The sequence below is a fragment of the Neophocaena asiaeorientalis genome, unplaced genomic scaffold (genome assembly GCF_003031525.2).
Source record: "Neophocaena asiaeorientalis asiaeorientalis breed wild unplaced genomic scaffold, Neophocaena_asiaeorientalis_V1.1 scaffold432, whole genome shotgun sequence".
Lineage (NCBI taxonomy): Eukaryota > Metazoa > Chordata > Mammalia > Artiodactyla > Phocoenidae > Neophocaena > Neophocaena asiaeorientalis.
The window spans coordinates 1675699-1685017 of NW_020174549.1; positions in this window are offsets into that span (position 1 = coordinate 1675699).

Here is a 9319-nt window from a genome sequence, read left to right on the forward strand (position 1 = left end):
GTCAATAAGGTTTCCTTATTAAAACATATCAATTTTATATTGGTTATAGTCCCTTCTCACTATTAATGTATTGACATTTCCTCTATTTCTTGATTAGCTTTGGTAGAGGCTGTCAAATATATTAGTATTTTCCAAACAACAGCTGTTGAGTTTTGTTATTCCTCCTACTGTATTCTTATACGTGAATTCAGTAATTCTTGATCCTATTTTTGTTCATTCTTTTCTTCTCATATCCTTGCCTTATTTTAGGACACATGAGTTGAATGCTTCATTCGTGTAAAAATTTATACATTTTAAAGATGTGAATTTACCCTGAATCCTGAATTCAGATTTGGAAGAATCTATTAGATTTTGTCTAATTTAAAATTAATTTACTGTGTAAAATTTAAATGCCCATTTCACAGAGAATAATAGAAAAAAGAATCATATATTCAGAATAATCATACCCATATATATGGATAAATCGAGCATATTTTAGTTTTGGAAGTGCTATGGGAAATAGAAGAATACTAATTTTTCACCGCATTCAATTATACAAGTTACTGAGCAGAAACAGCATGACAGACTTCAGGTGCCACCGATACTAATGAGGCATTGGCCCCACCCAGGCCATTAAATAGGACGAGTTCCAGGACTCACCATTATGACAAGGCAAACCTAAGTAAAGCCCAATGTCATTGTCTCTACTGGAGATATTTTCTCTCCTTGATGACCAGAGCACAGGTCCCTAGAAGAAGCAGACTGGTGCAATACAGTGGCTCTCAACTTTATCAGAGGCAGTGCCTACCTTTGTTAACAATTTTTTGTTTAAAAAATTATTGGGACTTCCCTGGTGGCACAGTGGTTAAGAGTCCGCCTGCCAATTTAGGGGACACAGGTTCAAGCCCTGCTCCGGGAAGATCCCATATACCGCGGAGCAACTAAGCCCGTGCACCACAACTACTGAGCCTGCACTCTAGAGCCCGTGAGCCACAACTACTGAGCCCGCGTGCCACAACTACTGAAGCCCACACGCCTAGGGCCCATGCTCTGCAACTGCAACAAGAGAAGCCACCGCAATGAGAAGCCCGTGCACCGCAACGAAGAGTAGCCCCTGCTCGCCGCAACTAGAGAAAGCCTGCGCACAGCAACAAAGACGCAACGCAGCCAAAAATAAATAAATATATTTTTAAAAAAATTATTATTATCCTGAAATGAGAGTCTTAGGTAATGCAATCTACCTAATTCATAATTTTTTAAAAAGTCAATATTCTTAATTCTCTAACATAATGGAAAACATATGAAAGGAAACTAATTTACAATAAAGTGATGCTTCATATGTAAATACTCAGAAAGGCACTACAGTAGAGGAAATGAGGTAGTCAGATGTTTGCATTACTTATGTTGAGTAAGTTCAGATTTAAGAGAGAGAAGACACTACTCAACCAAATATCGTAAATCCCAACAGTAATGCAATCAGTGAAGTCCATTTAATTTAATTGCATTAAATGCAGTAGCACATTATTTAAAGGTCAATGAAGTGATTAAATTACAGTGAGCCTTCTGAGATTTCCTGGGGTTTGCTACATGGGCCAAAGCTATCCTCTCCCTTTTATAGTTTGGAGCCTCCTGGTGGCAGTTGCTCTGCTCCAGCTTAATACTAATGGGAAGAATTCCAGATCCTATACTTTCAATTCTCCTTTTTACTGAATTGTAACATCTTATTGGTTCCCTCATTAATTAATGAGCTTAGTAAAATCTTTGCCATGTATTATTTTATTTTTGTATGAGAGTCGTGATTTTATCTCCTAAAAAATAACCACTTAGCACTATCATCCCCTCAAAAAACCATGTTGTATTGCATAAATTGCTGAGAGACCTGGTGGGTGGGAAGAGGCTGAGGGTCTGGGTTGGAGGAGGTACGTCAGAACCACAGACAGCAGCAGGGCACGCTGCAAACACACAAAAGAGCAAGGCAGGACTTGTTACTTAACATCTAGGCAGAAGCCACTGTCTAATCCTCAGACACCAGGTAGGATAAGCCTGGAATCAATGCAAGTTTCAGAGATAGACCCACTTCATTTTTCCAATGCCATGATATCCATGAGCTTCCCCTCTCCCCCGCATACCTAGATGCCTCAGGCAAGAAGTTTCCAAGATAAAGAAAATGCAGTGCGGAGTAAAGTTTTCCAGAGGAAACGGAGTTAAGCTTCAATAAACTAAATATTCAAGTAATTTTCAAAGTTACTCTGCGTGAGTGAGATTGATTTTTTTTCCTACCACTGAATGGAAATAGGACCTCAGAAGATCGAATTCAGTTATAAAGAAATAGTTACATTTTTGCACCTCCAAGATGTAACTATAAATTTTAATCTCATCAGGCAAAAATTGGATCATGGCATACCTATTGCCTCATAATCTTTCTCCCTTACTCAGGGCAACATTCACGCATATGCATACACACGTATCTCAACTCTTAAATTGCTGCATAATATTCCATTGTGTGCATGCACTGTAATTAAAATAATGCTTGGTGAACATTTAAGTTTTTATAATTTTTCTTTCATGAAAAATGCTGGAATCTTTTGTATCTTTGCACGCTTGTCTAATTGCTTCCCTAAGATAAATTTCTAGAAGTGAAATTGCTGATACAACAATTGAATATGTGCACTCAATTTTTGATTCTGCTTACTGGATGTCCTTGAAGATTTCCAGTCATTAGAGAGCCCATTCCCCATGCCTTCACTAATAATGGTCCTAAGCAGTCTCTTGATTCTTAACCAAATTGACATGTGTTTAACAGTTTCTCACTTTAATTTTAGTTTATTTGTTTACTGGTGAGATTGACCTTTTTTTCATAAGTTTCTTATTTTTCTTTGCATACCCTTTTTCTATTTTTTTATGAGTTATTGGTCATTTTAATTTGGAAGTTGTTACACTAACTCTTTGTCTTTCTTATATATGGTGAATGTTTTTCCTACCTTTGAATGTAATGTCTTTGGCTACATTCATTTTTCCCTTAATAAATTCCATATTATTTTCATTTATGGTTTCTGCATTTTGCGACAAGATTAGAAATGCTTTGTCCTCTCCCCATTTTATAAGTATATCTGATCTTATGTTTCATTTATTTTGTGCTTCTATTATTTTTAGTGGTTAAATATTAACAACCTTACTGCAATTTTTAAGTATATGGTAAGAATTGAAGATATACCTTTATTTTTCCCAAGAAGAAGTCAATTTTTCTAACATCAGTTGCGGAGTTGTTCATATTTGTGTGTATGTGTGTGTGCATATATATATATATATATATATGCTTTATAAATATATGTGCATATGGAGAAAGAGAAAGGCTGAGAAAGAAAAAGTAGCCTGTTGATCTCAACTCTTTTAGTTAAATAATTTATATATAATAATTTAATATTTTAATTATTACAGTGTTAAATGTTTTAATATAAGACATGGAAACTTACTTATCCTATTCCTTTGTGTCAATATTTTTGTAAGTATTCTTACACATTTGTTCTATTTACAATTTAGAATTAATGCGTCAAATCCCAAAGTAACTTGAAAAGCATGTGAGTTCTTTGCTAGATACACAGATCTATATTTTCTTTCTAATAAAATTTGTGACTGGTATATTTAGTTTAATATATCATAAACTATTCTCTTTGACATTAGGTATCCCGTTAGGATGGTTTGCCATAGTGTCCCTTTATGATTGTGAATTTGGCCAAATTTAATGCCTATGGCTTAGATGGACATTGTTGGGCTTTTTTTTTTTTATCAACTTGATAACAGTATTTTTTGTTTGTTTGAATTTAGACTTCTCCAAATGTTAGTGTTTCCAAGCCTGCTGTTTTTTTTCTTTATTCATTTTCCAGCTCTATGTTATTTTGTCTTGGGCATACAGTTTATAAACAGCAAAAAGCTTGGTTTTGCTTTACTATTCATTCCATGAAGTTTTGTATAATAGAGTTATTTAGTTGATTCTCTTTATTTTTCTTTACTATGCTTTTGTATATCCTTATTTTTCTTTTTCTAATTTGCCATCTTTAAATTACTTTTTTAATCTCTTTGAAGTTATATATTTCAAAATATTTTTCAAAACATTTTAACTTCTATCAATGAAAAGAATATGTGTATTTCTTTTTCAAGTTCAGAAATTTAGCAGTTTTACTTCCTACCCTTTTCTCCAAAATTCCTCATATACTAAAAAAAACTGCATATTTATTTCCAGATCCTCTTTCTCATAATGCAGTTTCTCTTTGAAGGATCTTTGCTAACATAGGCCAACAAGTCCTTAGAAAATGGTACTTTGCTGGTTATATAGCTCATTAGTTTTTTTTTGTACTATGTCTTCCTCTTTCTATAAATTTTTATGCTGAATCATTTTTCTTTTTGCTCCCATGAATGATTTTTTTCTTCCAGGAGGCGTACCTTGCGATTGCTTGTATGTGTTAAAACATGTTTCATTTTCCCTCTCACGTGAACATTTTTTGGCCAAGTTTACAGTTCTCGGGTAATAATCTTTTTTCTTAAGAAAAGTCTAAACATTGCTCAGCTGTCTCTAGCATTGATTGTTACAGGAGTGATAAATGATGCCAATCTGGAACATTATTATAGTGTAGGATTTAATGTTTATTTTGGAATTCAGAAATCAGGAATCTCTATCTTAGTATCTATCATTTTTCTAAATGTCTCTTGTAGGCTTGAGAAGAAATAATGTTCTCTAATGGTTGAATGCAAAATTTAATGTTTTCTTTAGATCAAGCATATTCATTATATTTTAATGTCTTTGATATTTTGCTGTTTTCTGCTTTTCCTGTCAATAACCAAGAAAGCTGTGTGGAGGTCTACTTTGATAGTGCATTTGTCACTTTTTCCTTGGGGGTTCTATCCATTTCTTCTTTATGTATTTTGAGGCTATTTTATTAGTGTTTATGTTTAAAAAGATCTTCCTAGTGAATTAAATCTGTCATTACGTAGTGGTTTTTGTTATCTCTAATAATGCTTTTTAACTTGTGTTTTTAAATTTGATATCGAATGCTTCTTTACCATTTCTCCTCAGGATTCAGTGAGATTTTCTGATGTAAACCTCAATCAACTCAGAGAAAATTTCTTCTATTATTTCTTTCCTGTGCTCTCTAGTCTCCTGAAAGACCTAATCATATAGATGTTGGACCATCTTCCTCTATTATTCATGTTAGTGAGTATTCCTCTTATCATTTACATAATGTCTGTTTTTGTTCTAAATTCTGTAATAATTCCCACTAGAATGGAAGCTCCATAGGAGCAGGGGTTTGTTTGCTCCTTGTGTACCCAGTGTCTGGATGTGAGCCAGAACAGAGAGCAGAGGAGGTGCTTAAATAATATTTATTGAATAGCTGAGTGAATTCTTGGTGTGCTTGTTCTAATTTGTTTTCAGCAGTCTAGTGTCCATTCTGCTATTTCTGGCCTCTATTATTTATTTTTTAATTTGATAAATCATCTTTTTTCCCCTACAGGAACTCATTCTTGTTCTCTGATTACTCTTTTTCCCATAGCCCCCATGTTAGTTCTGTGCATCCCTATAGTCTATTAAATTGCTCTGAAAATACACAGTGTGATTTTTTTTTTAAGTTTTTCCTGGTTTTGCTAACTCTATGTCTCCAAGAGGATGAGCTTAGGCACTAAGCTAGTGATCCTCTTTATTAATGAATATATTTTTTATCAGTGAAGGGTAAGCTTGATCTGAGCCCTTTCAGTGACTGTACATGTCATTTTTTTGGCCTCCCCAGTATGGCTCAATCTGATTGGCTACTTACTGGAGGAGTCTGAGAACAAGTTTTTCTCTGGGTGTGGTTAATGAATGGAGATTCTAGAATTCACGCAGTGTCAATTTCCAATCAGGAATTATTGAACTTCACTGCCACTCTGAAGACCCTCTAAGTCGTACTGTTAAGAAGAATAGAGTTGAGGAGGAAAAGAAGTCAACATTTAAAGCTTTGAAGGCACAGGATTTCTTAATGAAGATAACTTAATGCTGGGATAGAGTGTGTAGAGGCAGCTCCACTCTTTAAAGACAGAGCACCTGAAAGAGAGATGCCAGTGGACCTCTCCAAGGCAGCCAAGTTCTGACTCTGAATTGCATTTCTAATTATTCACTGACAGGCTCTGCCCACACAGATATTCTTTCCCCCTTTTGGTTACAGACCCTGAGGTGGAGTGTACACACTCCTTGGTGTAGATTGAGGAGAAGAGAGACATCTAGTGGTAACCTGCAACTAGGAGGACTGTTACCAGAGACAAAACTTGGGTACCAAAAATCTGAGACAGAACTCCTGGAGTGACATTCCATTAAATATTGAGTTGACTGTGTTTGCCTCTCAGGAATTTGCCCATCTGCCAGCATCAAGTTCAGTAAGGAGAGTGGAGGGGGCTGTGTTGTCCACCTGGAAGATATCCAGAAGCATATGACAAGGGTGACTTACAATGTCCCCAGTAGAAGAGAGAGGGACAGCTAGGTTGTAAGTAAAAAGAACTTCTGGGATCCCCACTTAATAGAAGAATTTTCTTGTCTGTGTGTGTATATGTGAGTGTTGGGGGTGTAATTTTGAAAAGAGGGGCAGGGAGACATAGTCAGAAATTATTAGTCTATGTAAATCATTTTAGCGTCCCACCTTACCCAGGAGAGAGCTGTCTCACTTGGCTATTCCCCTTCTACTTCTCTCTGAGGAGCATTTTTCTCTGCCTCACTAGCTCCTGGAAAGAGTGAAAGGGGCCAGAAAACCCTAACTGGAGATGGGAGATGAAGAGGGGAGAAGACCTCAGGGGAAAAGATATGAAGTTGATCTCCATAATAAGAGAAAAGGCACGGGTTTTGAATTGGGTACAATTTCTTTCTTTTTTGTTTTGAGTTGTGTGTTTAAGATTGACATTTTTAAAAATTACTATTTTTGGCTCTTTTGAGCGTGCTGCCTTGAAGGTGACATCATCCAGGAACCAAGTCCACTTGTGTCCAAGATTCATAATAGTCACAGCTTCCGTTCTTGCTGCCATATCCCCATTGCTGCTTATACCTAACTTGAGTTCAGAATTCTGGCTCTTTCCAGAAATGGTTCTCTAAGCCTCGGCACATGAACCTCTGACTCTGACTTCTCTGCCTCTATCATAAGAAGAACCTGACTGTTGACTCCCCAGCTTATCAATTTGGCCCATCTCCAAACTGTTCCTGGAAAATCCAGTCCCAATCCTCTCTTTCCTATATTCTGCTCCAAGTGTTTTTGTTCAAACAGTTCTGTCAGCTCTGCAAGGCAAGAGGCATATTCCTATCCCATTGTTTTGTAAAGCTTTATATTCCCTTTTATTAGTCCCCAAAGTGAATCTTTTCTAAAAAGCACTCTTGGTATTTTGTTATTCCTACAGGAATCTCATACTAATTTCTTTGTTATTACATTCTGGTTGTTCCATAAATAGATTACTTCTAATCTGTTATTTGAAGCAGATTCCTATTAGCACAAAGATTGTATTTATCGCCTAACATCATGCCTACGTGTGATAGCCTATAAAAGAAATCTACAAAGAAAGATATCTTTGTTTGCTTCCTTTCCCCACGCCACCCTACACTCTGCTTTACAGTAAGGCGATGCTGGGGATATTTGCACCAATATTGAGTATTCCTTTTCGATATCTTCGATTTAATACCAGTGGGGAGGGAGATAGTCACAGGTATTCAGAAAAAAATTCACTTCTCTCCTGGCAAACAAAACCTCAGTGGTAAAGCCAAACATAGCAGGTGAATTCATTTGAATAAAAAGCTGATGGACCATTTAAACATCAAGCCCGTGAAGGGTTACACGGGATTGGGACCAGCTGCTTTCACTCACCCTTGTTAAAAGCAGGAACAGGCTGCAGATAGTATGGAGCTACCAAACAGAGGAAGCCTTGCCTTTGGAGATGAAGTCTGAAAATTCATCCTCTGAAAATGAAATAAAAAGGAAGCTTCTAGTTTCTGTGTACAAGCGCTCAGTAAAAAAGCAGAGTACTTTTGCTGCTGAGATATTTCAAGACCTTCGGCTAAACATCCAGGTATGTCCCATGTTTAATCAAGAAAACCAGTCCTGAATCTGTAACTGGCGTATAATCGACGTAATTGTAATGTGTTGGAAGGATGGTAGTCCATGTGGAGTCTAGAAATCGAGAGCCAAAGAGTGAGTCATTTATCTCCAACCCAGTTTGGAGATGGGACCACACTGACTGGAATGAGAGGAGTGGAGTCTTGATATGAGTATCTCTATGGGGAGACGCCAGGGAGTTTTTCATACTGCTTTGTTCTGGTTCAATGCTCACTGAGAAACCTTTCTTTTAAAATTTTCGGTGTTTACTTGTATGCTGTTTTATGTGAGTTATGTTTTTACGTTGACTGTTTTGAAAAATAGAAACACTTGGAGACTGACTCTTCATTTCACTTCACCTAACAACTATTTTGGGCATGTATTTTCTTCCAGTCTGTTTCCTACGAATATGTATTATAATGGTGTGCAAGCCATTTTGTTTTCTGTTTTTTCATTTAACATTCTATAAGAAGCATGCCTCATACAGCTAAATTCATAAACACCATTTTAAATATCGCCACACAAGTATCATAGACTTGTTTGTATATACAGCACAAAAGAATTAAATACAAAATTTTTGCACCATGGGCTTCCCTGGTGGCGCAGCGGTTGGGAGTCCGCTTGCTGATGCAGGGGATACGGATTTGTGCCCCGGTCTGGGAGGATCCCACGTGCCACGGAGCGGCTGGGCCCGTGAGCCATGGCCGCTGAGCCTGCGCGTCCGGAGCCTGTGCTCCGCAGCGGGAGAGGCCACAACAGTGAGAGGCCCGCGTACCGCAAAAAAAAAAAAAAAAAAAAAAAAATTTTTGCACCAGCATGTGAAAAGCTTGACATTAGAGGTTGTCCATGCCAGCATGACTCTCACCTGTGCCTGAGGCTGCACTCCCTAAAGCAGTACAGCAATACCTTTTCATCAGTGTAACAGTGGGTACCCAAGGTCTGTCTCCAAACTCATTCTGGGGTTCTCTGCCCACCTATTCATCTGGGTTTGGTGATGAGTTTGGACTAGGGGCTGGTCTTTTTGATTTAGCATCTCCCCAAGACAGTGCCTTTCAGATTTCTGCTCTCACTGACAAATCTCCAAGCTACCATGACCCTTGCAAGATACAGGCTTTTGGAATACTGAGCCCAGTAGAGCCCAATGCGCAACACCTTACCTTGTGGCAAAGAAAAGCTCAGACAAGAGCACTTGGAAAATAAAAGTATTTTTACTTGTGAAGTTTTTCGAGTTACTCCACACTTTA